A 14,552-nucleotide genomic window follows, 5' to 3' on the forward strand; every position below is an offset into this window, starting at 1 on the left:
CACATACATTGCCATCTGAGAATGGGAGGGATGCCGCTCTTAGGAGAACTGTAGTTACATGCTGTGGGTATTTAAAGTTAATAATTACACAGTCCCCCTTTAATCTTTTCCTATCGCTCCCAATCCAGTTGGCTCTCCTGGTTGTCAAAATATTATCAGAAAAGTTCAATGGGAAACCACATTGTCTATTTAGCCACGACAGGCATTTGTTTTTTAGGGAATCATGGGTTTCTTGAAAACCCCTGTTATCTAGCGGTGGCACATTAGTAAGTACCACCACATAAGGAGCACACTCAGGTGGGAGATCAACAGCGCCCTTAACGTTATTTTCCTTCCACCCATTTATGTTATCTATAGCAGACGGAGTATTGCTAATTGAACGCGTGCTCGTTTGGGGTGTTACCAAGATGGCACCATCATTCCCTTTATTCCCTGTGGCTTTCTTAGCAGTGTCTCCCTGTGGTTGGCTCTTATCTTGATTGTTAGTGGTGTCAGTTACAGCAGTTGTAACAGTAGTAGCAACAGACACCTCTCCTTGTTTGTCTAAGGCCTTACTCAGCAAACCACCCAATCTGACAACTTCTTTAGTTAACTCCTCTATTTTTAAAACCAGTGGATCTATAATATCCCTAATCTTGATACCAATAATCTCCTCAATGCTAGTAACAATACTATCCTCAGTCCCACCCTTATTAATTTTCCTCAGGACAAAATTTTCCGCGTCTTTATCTGATGAGACAGCTGGTTTCTGCCCGTTACGCAGTGTCCTCTTTTTACTCGGAAGTTTCCTACATGTTCTAACTGGCCGTACTTTTGGGGAAGGTGAACATTGCTCCACCATATCAGGACAGTCATCTATTATTAACTCATTAGGGGTAGTTTGTGCGGTCTCGAGATGTCCCCTCTCTGTTGACTCTACCACTCCCGAGATACTAGTGTCGGAGTGATTGTTCGCACTTTCCGTGCTAGGGGTTGATAGACCTCTTACAGGGCTCTCTAGATGCGGAGTACTACTTTTCCCCAGCGACTGTCGTCTTTCCGAATTAATCTTATTTACCTTCTGGACCAAGTAATTATCCATTGTACGTGGTCCCATAGAGGGTTTAGATTTAGACATATTGTAAATCGTCACACCCCCGTCAAAAGCTTACTGAATTGATATAACGTTCAATCCGTTAATATTTCAATTAATTTTAAAATTTTAAAATACCTTGGCTACAGCTAGCAGAAAAATTCATATCACCCCCGCTGCCTCGTGTAACCCCTGTATACAGAACCAGAGTCCCTGGCCCAGTCCAGTCTCCTCAGGCCTCTGAGGGCCACAGAGGGCCCGCCCTTTGCCCGGGCTTAGCCCGGCGCCGCCCGCGCGCGTCCCGCGACGCGGAGGGAGCCTGACAGTTTTAAGCGCCTCAGGGCGCGCAGGGAAGCGGAAGCGGGAAATGCCGCTAGGGACTCTGGGGGCTGTAGTCCCCTACGCGGCGTCCAGCGTGGTCAATGGCGGCCCAGATGAAGATCTCAGCGTCCTCGGGCCCCCGGGTGATGCAGAGTGCGCAGCGGAGCATCCTTCAGCCAGGTAAGCTGCTTCGCAATGTCCCCGCTCCACCGAGGGAGCCTGACAGTTTTAAGCGCCTCAGGGCGCGCAGGGAAGCGGAAGCGGGAAATGCCGCTAGGGACTCTGGGGGCTGTAGTCCCCTACGCGGCGTCCAGCGCGGTCAATGGGGGCCCAGATGAAGATCTCAGCGTCCTCGGGTCCCCGGGTGATGCAGAGTGCGCAGCGGAGCGTCCTTCAGCCAGGTAAGCTGCTTCGCAATGTCCCCGCTCCACCGAGGGAGCCTGACAGTTTTAAGCGCCTCAGGGCGCGCAGGGAAGCGGAAGCGGGAAATGCCGCTAGGGACTCTGGGGGCTGTAGTCCCCTACGCGGCGTCCAGCGCGGTCAATGGCGGCCCAGATGAAGATCTCAGCGTCCTCGGGCCCCCCGGGTGATGCAGAGTGCGCAGCGGAGCGTCCTTCAGCCAGGTAAGCTGCTTCGCAATGTCTCATTTTTTCATGATTCCATGTAGTTGGAACCAGGGTATACCATCATTCAATCCCCTTACATTACTTCTGAGCCTTTCCACCCGTCACCACTCCACTTGTAACACGAATAATGTTATCTATTTACTCAGATGCCCTTGTGAGATGCAATATGTGGGCATGACAACTCGGAAAGTCAAAACCCGCATATTGGAGCTTATGAGCACCATACGCTGTGGAAAGACCAATACAAAATTGACCGCTCACTTTTACGAACATAAACATAAGGAAAACATATTGAGGTGGATGGTGGTAGATAAACCCTTTATTCCGCCAAACATGGGCGATATTTAGAACTTCCTTCTTTTGAGAGAACAGAGGTGGGTGGAAAGGCTCAGAAGTAATGTAAGGGGATTGAATGATGATATACCCTGGTTCCAACTACATGGAATCATGAAAAAATGAGTCATATCCACAAGTATGAAAGATGTTGGTTGATCTGTAGGCCATACTGGATAGAGCAGGTTTTATTTAAACGCTCTAGATATCACATATATACATTGGGAAAGATGTGTTAGAAATAAATCTGGAAAACACATATACTCATGGGGACATTTTTCTGGTTTCGATCAAAAAGGAAAGTGGCCCTGTTGATCACATTTTGATTGAACAGGCTCAAACAAATGCTCGTTTTACAATATACATAAAATAGAAAATAGATATTGTGATTACACCTAAAAAATATGCGTATGAATATTGTCTTCTTGTTTGAAAGCCGGCATAAGCATTGGTTAGACTTCGACGAGACATCTGAGAAATGGCCGCCATGCTAGCTGACTTCGAGACACAGTCTAGATCGAGTAACCTCTTTCTATGACTGTGGTTTACTGTGAATCATGGGAATTGGTGAAACGCCCTGGGAAAGAACGTTGAGATGAGGTTTTGTTGTCCCTTTATAGGGAAACTCAATATGAGATGACCTGCGTCGACGGAGCACGTGTGAGGGGCTACCGGAGACAGTGTCTCTTTGGAGTAGTGAGTACACACTGTTTTAAGTGGTGTTTCGAACCAATCATTAATGAAGTGTGGCCCAAGAGTATCCCGAATGTGTATTTTGGAGGGTCTCTAATTGACTGGTGAATTCAAAAGTAGGCGGAATGTGTCCGAGAATTAACGAGGAATGCCGCTCTATAGGAAGTAGAGTTTAGACGAGGAAGAGACGGGGGAATATAATTGAATATGTGTTTGTGTGAAGCAATTTATTAACCTTGCCGTCCTGCTCTCTCTACTTTACTCCTTGGTACTCCTGATGTATCACACGCATCCAGAGTGTGACGATAAGAGCACCTCCCCCACAGTCCCGGGTTTAGAATAAAAATCCGTAAACTCTTGTAAGTAGACATGGATCCTTACGAATGTATTGTTTACTAATATAATTCACTGGGACTCGTGATAGGGAAAAATTTGGGTGTCTCTTAAACTTGAAGTATCTATGCAGGGAATTAACGCATAGTTTTTAAATCCATCCATTCTATTCACGTCCTGTGTTGAGTCATTATGGTCACGAGGAGTGTTGTGTGCCCACGGTGAGGGGTGAAGGTGTGTGCTGAATTAATAAGCTGCTATGAAACTTTTAAATAATGCATGGGAAACTCAAAAAAAGTAAAGGCTATGTTAACAACGATGAGTATGAAAAACAAGGTTGGTTTTCCTTTTTCATGTTTTTTTCTCGTTGTAGAATTGAGAAATCCTCCTGGAAATTTCCAGTAAAGAGAGACGTTGGGGCAAAGCCCACATTTACAGAGTAACAAGGTAATAAATACCCTAATAGGGGTACAGACCAAAAAATAGGGACCAACACCCTGACGAATGCCAGAGCGACCTGGTTTGGCGCATAAAAAGCTGGCAGAAACATGTTGGTAACTGCAGCGGGGATATAAGGGTTGTTACCTTCCCTGAATACCCCATATTGATAATTGTAATCCTTCCAGAGGTTGACACAAAATAAATAGTTACTGGACAACCCCTAGGTAGTTTTAGAAATATACCTGCACCTCTCTTGGTCCCTTTTCCCAGGAGAAATATTTGTTTTCCTTTATGTTTTGAGTGACACTTTTGTGTTTTTGCCTTTCGTTATTACACTCTACCCTCACCACTATTCTTCATCTTTTCTCCCCAAAAATTGCGCTCCATCCAGTGTGTTGGTCTGCACCTGGTTGTATGATCTGGGAAGTGTACCCAAGACCTCTTGGTACTCATTATCAATACTGCCCAACGGATAGCAGACGCCTTATTTGCAAGGATACAGGCAGCAGAAGGGGCATTCAAATCTACCATACAGAACACCACCTTTAAATCCAAGTTGGCATAAATAAACAGCAGGATTGCTGACAGCAGAGAGTATCTGCTTAAGCAAAATATACCTAATTTACAGAAGGATATTCAAAAATTCGACAAAGAGAAAATATACCCATACTTGAAGGCAGATTATGAAGCAGCTAAGAATAGCTATTCTTCTGACGATAATTCTGACATCTCCAGGAGGGGCTCCTCTAATAGTGACTCGAGCACTGGCAGCTAGGGGAGTAACAACCATAAGAGAAATAATCAACCTTCCTACACCCATTACAACAGCGCACCGGCTTATAGAGGTCCACCACAACCCCCCTTCCTTTTGGCAGTTCCCGGTATACCCACATGGGCAACCTCAGTTCTATCCCTTGGGCAACCAACCTTTTTTAGGCAGAGGCTGGGGCAGAGGAAGAGGGCGAAAAAGAGGGACACAAAAAGGAGTGCAGTGGCAGGACCAAGAACAATACCCAATGGAAACCAAGAGCAGGAGCAGAGGGAAAAGGAATTAGTAGTCAACCTGTCACACAGACCACTAACAGGGTTGGAACAGACAGTACTTGAGAAAGGACTGGGGTATGTTCCTACACCAAGAGTGGACAGGTTCAGAGACAATTGTGAGATCCAAGAATTTCTTAGGAAAATCCACTTGAAATCGTTTTTCCAGGATAAACCACACATAGAATCTGCCGATTCTGGCCTACGCAATCCCTCTAAGTTTACTCCTACCAACAGTATGGTCCCACCAGAAGTGCTCACGTTTGAAAAAACCATTCTCCGAGAGCTGGACGCAATCCCTACAGGGCGTGCATTCCACAATATGTCAAACGCAGAACTGGCGGCTGCCAGGTCCCTAGCCGATGACACTAGTATCACTATAAAGCAGGCAGACAAGGGAGGTGCCACTGTGATACAGACTATGTAGACAAAGGAGGGACTGATGGGCTTTTATTTAAGGAGGTCCAGCATACATGCCCAGTTAGTTATATAGGAAGGAAAAAGTATGCAGTTCCTCAAAAAGAAGGGGGAGTGTAAAAGAAAAGAAGAGACCGTAAGGAAGAGGAATTCCTCTATTCGGAACTAGGGTCCTCACACACCCAGCAAGCTAGGTGTAATGCTTCATCATATGGACCTGCTCCTCGTCGGGCCGGCGCTGCAATGCCCGACGGGCACCCTAAAAGGGGCTCTTTGGCGGAGATCTTCAGTTCCTGGCCGTATGATGCAGTGTGTGTGAGAGGGACCTAGTGGTGTAGATGTGAGTGCAGGTAAGTGAATTAAAACAAGTTAGAGAGTCCAAAAATCTAATTTTATTGGGGATGGCTCTCTACCTGAATAAAAAGCGAAAACAGAATGGCAGCTAGCTGATGTTATGATTCAGCTTGGCTAAGCTCATCTGTACTGGTCGACATGTTTCTTGCCTAATGGTCCTAGTGATCCGTGGCAATTCCTCAGGACCTATTTGAGCTGTCAATAATCTACACAAAGTGGTAAGTACAGCTGTTACCTACCACCTGTTATATGGGAACGGTCTCGCCATATGCCTAGGGGAACCTAAAAGGAAAGGAGATTGTATGTAAGGCATCCCAAGCAAAGGAAATATTAAAAGTGAGTACTGTACAGGTCTAAATCACATAGTGGTGATAACCCCCTATTGACTAAATGGTCTAAATTAACGTCCTTTGTCACCATGTGTCAATGACTCTTATACAGTTAGTAGGAATACTCCTACAGTTAGTGAAATTAAAACCAATCTAAAAACAATTAAAACAGAAGACTGGAAGTGTCATGTTATCCTAAAGGGAACTTGGATAAGGTGACTACAGGTATTTTAAAGTTAAACTCATGGGACACTCACCTATTCTGGTGTAGTACCCTGCTCCTATCCGTGGCCGTGGCGCCACCTGGACACCAAGATTCTGGTGTCCTAATGAGAAACAAAGTAATACATGGGATGACAACAACAAGTCCGACAAGTATCGTCAGCAAGTATAAACTATATAGCCCATGTGTGATCCTGTCACATGAGCTGCTGTGATGCGAGTCTCAGACCACAGGAGGTAATCGGATGATAAAATAGCACCACGGAACGAACTTAGAAAGAAAGAGGAAGTCACAGAAATTGTAAATGCCAAGCCGGTCAAGGTATCAGCCAGTTAGAACTGCGTGACCATCAGCTACAGGTAACAACTCACACTCGCTCGCTCCACATGTTGAGTCTAGGGCAAGCCCGGATCTGCCGTGAAAGGTAATCGGCAAAATCCAAGGGAACCGCCAGCTCTCCCCGAGTATCGAGCGAAACGCGCAAGTGTGCCAATAGCTGTGTATCTCGTATGGCTCACTGACAAAATGTGGTAACAGCACCTAAAATTAAGCAAGCACTGACAACATCGCGTCTTAGTCATGTTTTGTCAGTTCGGCGGCGGGGATATGACCACCAATAAACATCCCAACAGTTGCAGAGAACGCACAAACACCACTCACCTGACCAGTCATTCACCTCAGGGCGCGTAGTAGTATCGCTGATATACTTACTTGAAGGTTGTTGCCGGAAAGGGCTATCAACCTACCCTCGCGCCACTCGACCCGGGAATACTGATGGCCGGCATGGTGCCATAACAGATATACCAGTGGAATCGTTCTGCAGGGGGCGTGCCTAATACCCGGAAGTGTGTATCATGAGAGAGTGTGGTCAGAGCCTCGCATTAGAATGTCAAATACAGCGGCCATCTTAGAACGGTATCTGTGCACATTGGAATCTAAGTATCCCTATGAATTTGAGTGTAGTGATTACATGGAACAACGTGGCCAGAGCCTAGCATTAGGATGTCAAATACAGCGGCCATCTTAGAACGGTATCTGTGCACACTGGAATCTAAGAGTCCCTATGAATATGGGTGTAGTGGTTACAAGGTAACAACGCGGACAGTGTTATACCGCTAATAACATGGAAGACTGCTTTATCTGTCCACAAGCGCTGCCCATGGGATCTGATCATTCAAGCCTTCTCGGTCTGTCCTGAGACGGTGCACCCATCGCTGTTCGATCTTGAATAGGGCTCTCTGTGTAATCCTAGGGTGTGCCTCAAGGATTAACCATCTAAGGGAGTCTGGTGTGTGGTTGTTCTCTTTGCAGTGGGTATACAGTTTCGTAGTAATTCTCTGACATCTCACATTGCTCTTGTGGTCTGTTATGCGTGTTTTTACTGGTCGCATAGTCATGCCTACATATCTCTGTTCACAGGGGCAGGTAATTAAGTAAATACACTGCGTGGTGTTGCAATTGGTATGACGCTGTAACCTCCATGTGAATGAGTCTGAAAAAACCACCTCTTTAATCACCGCAGTTTGATGGCACACAGCACAGGAACCACAAGGATAGTGTCCTCTCACTGGGGGGAGACCCCAGAGGGTGCTTTGATCATGGTGGTTAGTCTGTCTAGGCCTCGTGTTGATAAGGATATCTTTCAGATTTTGGGTGCGTTTGAAGGCAAAGCGAGGGGGCGGGATAGTGAGGTCACCCGCAGTGAGAATACCCCAATGCTTCTTAATTATACCCTTGATGGCAGTGGAATTAGGAGTAAATGATGTGACACAGGTCAAAGTTTCTGTCCTTTCCTTATTGTTAGGTTGTAGTAAGATTTCTCGCGGATTATTACGAGCCCTCTTCAATGAGTTTTTTACTTGGCGCTCAGGGTAGCCTCTTTGCCTAAGGTTAGAGCTCAACTGGTCAGCTTCAATTAGGTAATCATTGGTGGTAGAACAGTTCCTCCTAAGGCGGAGGAATTGCCCAAAGGGTAAATTGTCCTTAAGGGCCTTAGGGTGATGGCTACTGTATAAGAGTAAACTATTCCTATCAGTAGGCTTTTTGTAAAGTGTGGTGCTCAGGCCTGTGTCCCCTAAGCTGACCAGTTGAGCTCTAACCTTAGGCAAAGAGGCTACCCTGAGCGCCAAGTAAAAAACTCATTGAAGAGGGCTCGTAATAATCCGCGAGAAATCTTACTACAACCTAACAATAAGGAAAGGACAGAAACTTTGACCTGTGTCACATCATTTACTCCTAATTCCACTGCCATCAAGGGTATAATTAAGAAGCATTGGGGTATTCTCACTGCGGGTGACCTCACTATCCCGCCCCCTCGCTTTGCCTTCAAACGCACCCAAAATCTGAAAGATATCCTTATCAACACGAGGCCTAGACAGACTAACCACCATGATCAAAGCACCCTCTGGGGTCTCCCCCCAGTGAGAGGACACTATCCTTGTGGTTCCTGTGCTGTGTGCCATCAAACTGCGGTGATTAAAGAGGTGGTTTTTTCAGACTCATTCACATGGAGGTTACAGCGTCATACCAATTGCAACACCACGCAGTGTATTTACTTAATTACCTGCCCCTGTGAACAGAGATATGTAGGCATGACTATGCGTCCAGTAAAAACACGCATAACAGAGCACAAGAGCAATGTGAGATGTCAGAGAATTACTACGAAACTGTATACCCACTGCAAAGAGAACAACCACACACCAGACTCCCTTAGATGGTTAATCCTTGAGGCACACCCTAGGATTACACAGAGAGCCCTATTCAAGATCGAACAGCGATGGGTGCACCGTCTCAGGACAGACCGAGAAGGCTTGAATGATCAGATCCCATGGGCAGCGCTTGTGGACAGATAAAGCAGTCTTCCATGTTATTAGCGGTATAACACTGTCCGCGTTGTTACCTTGTAACCACTACACCCATATTCATAGGGACTCTTAGATTCCAGTGTGCACAGATACCGTTCTAAGATGGCCGCTGTATTTGACATCCTAATGCTAGGCTCTGGCCACGTTGTTCCATGTAATCACTACACTCAAATTCATAGGGATACTTAGATTCCAATGTGCACAGATACCGTTCTAAGATGGCCGCTGTATTTGACATTCTAATGCGAGGCTCTGACCACACTCTCTCATGATACACACTTCCGGGTATTAGGCACGCCCCCTGCAGAACGATTCCACTGGTATATCTGTTATGGCACCATGCCGGCCATCAGTATTCCCGGGTCGAGTGGCGCGAGGGTAGGTTGATAGCCCTTTCCGGCAACAACCTTCAAGTAAGTATATCAGCGATACTACTACGCGCCCTGAGGTGAATGACTGGTCAGGTGAGTGGTGTTTGTGCGTTCTCTGCAACTGTTGGGATGTTTATTGGTGGTCATATCCCCGCCGCCGAACTGACAAAACATGACTAAGACGCGATGTTGTCAGTGCTTGCTTAATTTTAGGTGCTGTTACCACATTTTGTCAGTGAGCCATACGAGATACACAGCTATTGGCACACTTGCGCGTTTCGCTCGATACTCGGGGGAGAGCTGGCGGTTCCCTTGGATTTTGCCGATTACCTTTCACGGCAGATCCGGGCTTGCCCTAGACTCAACATGTGGAGCGAGCGAGTGTGAGTTGTTACCTGTAGCTGATGGTCACGCAGTTCTAACTGGCTGATACCTTGACCGGCTTGGCATTTACAATTTCTGTGACTTCCTCTTTCTTTCTAAGTTCGTTCCGTGGTGCTATTTTATCATCCGATTACCTCCTGTGGTCTGAGACTCGCATCACAGCAGCTCATGTGACAGGATCACACATGGGCTATATAGTTTATACTTGCTGACGATACTTGTCGGACTTGTTGTTGTCATCCCATGTATTACTTTGTTTCTCATTAGGACACCAGAATCTTGGTGTCCAGGTGGCGCCACGGCCACGGATAGGAGCAGGGTACTACACCAGAATAGGTGAGTGTCCCATGAGTTTAACTTTAAAATACCTGTAGTCACCTTATCCAAGTTCCCTTTAGGATAACATGACACTTCCAGTCTTCTGTTTTAATTGTTTTTAGATTGGTTTTAATTTCACTAACTGTAGGAGTATTCCTACTAACTGTATAAGAGTCATTGACACATGGTGACAAAGGACGTTAATTTAGACCATTTAGTCAATAGGGGGTTATCACCACTATGTGATTTAGACCTGTACAGTACTCACTTTTAATATTGCCTTTGCTTGGGATGCCTTACTTACAATCTCCTTTCCTTTTAGGTTCCCCTAGGCATATGGCGAGACCGTTCCCATATAACAGGTGGTAGGTAACAGCTGTACTTACCACTTTGTGTAGATTATTGACAGCTCAAATAGGTCCTGAGGAATTGCCACGGATCACTAGGACCATTAGGCAAGAAACATGTCGACCAGTACAGATGAGCTTAGCCAAGCTGAATCATAACATCAGCTAGCTGCCATTCTGTTTTCGCTTTTTATTCAGGTAGAGAGCCATCCCCAATAAAATTAGATTTTTGGACTCTCTAACTTGTTTTAATTCACTTACCTGCACTCACATCTACACCACTAGGTCCCTCTCACACACACTGCATCATACGGCCAGGAACTGAAGATCTCCGCCAAAGAGCCCCTTTTAGGGTGCCCGTCGGGCATTGCAGCGCCGGCCCGACGAGGAGCAGGTCCATATGATGAAGCATGACACCTAGCTTGCTGGGTGTGTGAGGACCCTAGTTCCGAATAGAGGAATTCCTCTTCCTTACGGTCTCTTCTTTTCTTTTACACTCCCCCTTCTTTTTGAGGAACTGCATACTTTTTCCTTCCTATATAACTAACTGTGATACAGACTGCCACTGATTACGACCTTGAGTGCATGCGCCAACTTGAGAACACCAGGTACTACACTCCTATCTCGACTGACCCGACACCGAGATTAACTTCACAGATTGCAACCATAGTTTTTGAAGCAGAGAGTAACGGGTGGATAAATAGGAAAGAGTCTGACTTCCTTATCACCAAAGACCCTAGAATACCCTACTTCTATACTCTACCCAAAATTCATAAGGGCACAACACCAGTACCAGGACGACATATTGTCTCTGGAATAGGGTCCCTCCTGGAACCCTTATCAAGGTTCGTTGACCACTTTTTGCAACCTATAGTAAAAAAGACGCCGTCGTATGTACGTGACACGACGGACATTCTCCGCATTATAGAGGAGATACATGACTCCAGTTACATCAACCTTCTGGTGATGTTGGACGTGGAAGCACTATACACTAATATCCCCCAACGAGCCACTCTAACGGCAATTGAAACAGCGCTCATGAGAGAGGAATGGACTTCTCCCACCCCTATCTCCTTCATTATGGTGTGTGCCACTTTGGCACTAATGGAGAACTACTTTGAATACAGTAAACAGTTGTTTCACCAATCCCAAGGTACTTTGATGGGGAGTACTTTTGCCCCGAGTGTGGCCTGTATCTACATGGCCACCTTCGAGGGGAATGTCATTAGGCACCCCAGCAACCCTTACATCAACAACCTGACCTTATGGAGGAGGTTCACTGACGATATACTGATTTTTTGGAAGGGGGACCATCCAACTTGTCTGGCCTTCTCTGAGTCGATTAATACACAAAATCAGTATCTGAGTTTTACCCACACTATCTCCAACACAAACCTACCATTCCTAGACCTGAGTGTTATGCTCAATGACACAGGACTGAGTACAACACTATACAAAAAACCAACAGACAGGAACAGCTTGCTTTTATACAGCAGCCACCACCCTAAGGCTCTTAAAGAAAACCTACCCTTTGGACAATTTCTTCATATTAGGAGAAATTGTAGCTCCATTACGGACTACAAGGCTGAAGCACAGCAGTTAAGCTCCAACCTGAGACTAAGCGGTTACCCTGACCGCCAGATCACAAACTCTCTCAAGAGAGATAGAAATAACCCCAGCGAGTCTCTATTACAACCTAACCACAGGGAACAAACAGACACCTTCACTTGTGTAACGTCCTTTACATCAAATTCGACACGCGTCAAAGGCATTATTAAAAAACACTGGGGTAATTTGCAAACAGGTGACATGAACATCCTTGCACCACAATTCGCCTTCATGCCGACACAGAACCTCAAGGACATTCTCATACACACTAGGCCCAGGAGTGTGTGTAATAATGATCAAAGAACACTATGGGATCTCCCCCCGGTTACAGGTCTTTACCCATGTTGTACCTGTTCTGTGTGTCACCAGACGGGAGTAACCACTTTCTCTGACACCTTCACCTGTAGAATGCGGAGACACACCAATTGTAACACAACACACTGTATTTATTTGGTTACCTGTCTGTGCAACAAGAGATACGTGGATACGTAGACCAGTAAAAACACGCATGACAGAGAACAAAAGCAATATAAGATGTCAAAGGGTCACTACGAAAATGTACACACACTACAAGGAACACAATCATACCCCGGATTCCTTACGATGGCTGGTGTTAGAAACCCACCCCAGCTTAACACAAAGGGCACTATTCAGAATAGAACAGAGATGGGTTCACTGCCTTGGATCAGACCGAGATGGCATAAATGACGAAATCCTGTGGTCCTCCCTAGCGAATAGATGAGCCCCATTGCCCACATGTTGGAAATGCAGTCTGCACACCACCTGTAACACACAGTAACCGATAAAGCTGTTGCCAGTATCAGAGGACTCATAACCTTGCCTACCACAGACCTTTTGAGGTCTATATTGACTGACGCTACCCATAAACCTTAGCACGTCATAGACCACACTGGTCTATTCATTATATACATCCTAGTCGACATAGCCATATAAATCACGACCGATAGTACAGGTGACCTGCTGAAACACCTGAGAGTAGGTTTGATGTAACTACACTACAATATGGCCGCCGACTCCCACGATCAGCCACTGCGTCGAACTTTTATTTACGCACTGGTTACTTGCACGGTTTTCGCCTTGTGTCATGCACCGAGTATTATACCACTTACACCTTACTCGAGAGTGCCATTATGATCACGACTGATGGCACTGCTGTTAGATCAGTGAACAGCTTGTTGTTTGGTGATACTACAAGATGGCCGCCTAGTCTGACGAGCCGTCAGCGTTCTGAGCACTGATCTACAATCTGATCATGTGCCTTTGCACATGACGACAACCCGGAAACCAGCCCCGCCCCACCCACGCCGGCTGGTATTTCAGCGCGAGTCACCGGCAGCGTTGTCCTCCCCGGTTCAAGCGGCGAGGGGTAGGTCTTCCAGCCCACTCCGGTGACAAATCGTGAGTAAATAGATATGGTTTTGTGCCATGCTCCATGTACCTAGTAGGCATAAGGGACTAGTGTGTGGGAGGGCATGATCACGCAATCTGGAATACCATTAGACTGCCCACCTCTGTCTAAAACTACTATTTGGGCACAATAATGGGTGCAGTTGGTCCAAGATACTAGCAATGGCCGTACTCCGGCATACTTGGAGGCGATACACGCACTATGACTAGTCTAAGAGGTACTAACTAGCACACCACGATTGGCCCCTTTAGTAGTGGCGGGGTCCCTGGACTGCTCATAGAGGTGTTTCTGATGGACGCCTCCCCGGCTGCCTTTCAGCACATGGTACAAAAACACTAAGGCGGTTTTCCATTACCTGTTTAAACTGCGTGATGGTGGTCATGGCTCATTCAGTTGTTTGTGTAATCTTGTCACCCACAGGACACCAGACTCTAGGTACCGCTTCGGACACGGATTGAAGCAGGTGGTAGCACTTAGTTAGGTGAGTGCCCCTCGTGTCCAGTGCAACCCGTCTGCCTGTCACTGTAAACCCTACTTTGTATAGAATTCTAAACGTGCAATAGTTGCACTAGGTCACCAAGTGTTCTGTTTTTAGCTTAATTTTCACCAGTTCTTGTTTTTAAACTTCACAATAAAGATAGATTACTTAACCTGCACGGAGACTATCATTTGACCTCCTCTGCCATCACCACCACAGTCTTTATGATCTGACACTGAGAGAGAGGATTGTTTATGTAATACTGGAGAGAGGACTCTGTACACTTCACTGAAACAATTGTGGCTACCATATATATTTCTCTTGGGTTACCCGACACTGTTCCCATAGTATTCAACGTGGTAGGTAGCATCTGCACCCACCACATTGTGTAGATAGTTCTTTCACACTAGGTCCTGAAGAATTGCCGAGGATCACTGTGAACTCCGAGGCATGAAACATGTTGACCGTCAGAGATGAGCATAGCGGAGCTGAACCCTTACGTCAGCAAGCTGCCACTCTTAGCTTGTTTTTAATCAGGTGGATAGTCAGCCTGAATAAAAGTCATATTTT

General features: G+C 46.1%; 1 long non-coding RNA gene across 4 annotated transcripts in view; it reads left to right on the top strand.

Annotated features, from left to right (window-relative positions):
- The first annotated feature begins 2,929 nt into the window (after positions 1-2,929).
- Positions 2,930-14,552, top strand: part of LOC146833396 (uncharacterized) — a 61,707-nt gene continuing 50,084 nt past the window's right edge. For all 4 annotated transcript variants that reach the window (XR_014960231.1, XR_014960229.1, XR_014960230.1 and 1 more), the window contains exons 1-2: positions 2,930-3,048; positions 3,752-3,825. This is a non-coding gene — a long non-coding RNA (uncharacterized LOC146833396). The remainder of the gene's footprint in view (positions 3,049-3,751; positions 3,826-14,552) is intronic.

Source organism: Triturus cristatus, chromosome 4_2 (assembly GCF_964204655.1).
Source record: "Triturus cristatus chromosome 4_2, aTriCri1.1, whole genome shotgun sequence".
In the NCBI taxonomy this organism is placed as follows: domain Eukaryota; kingdom Metazoa; phylum Chordata; class Amphibia; order Caudata; family Salamandridae; genus Triturus; species Triturus cristatus.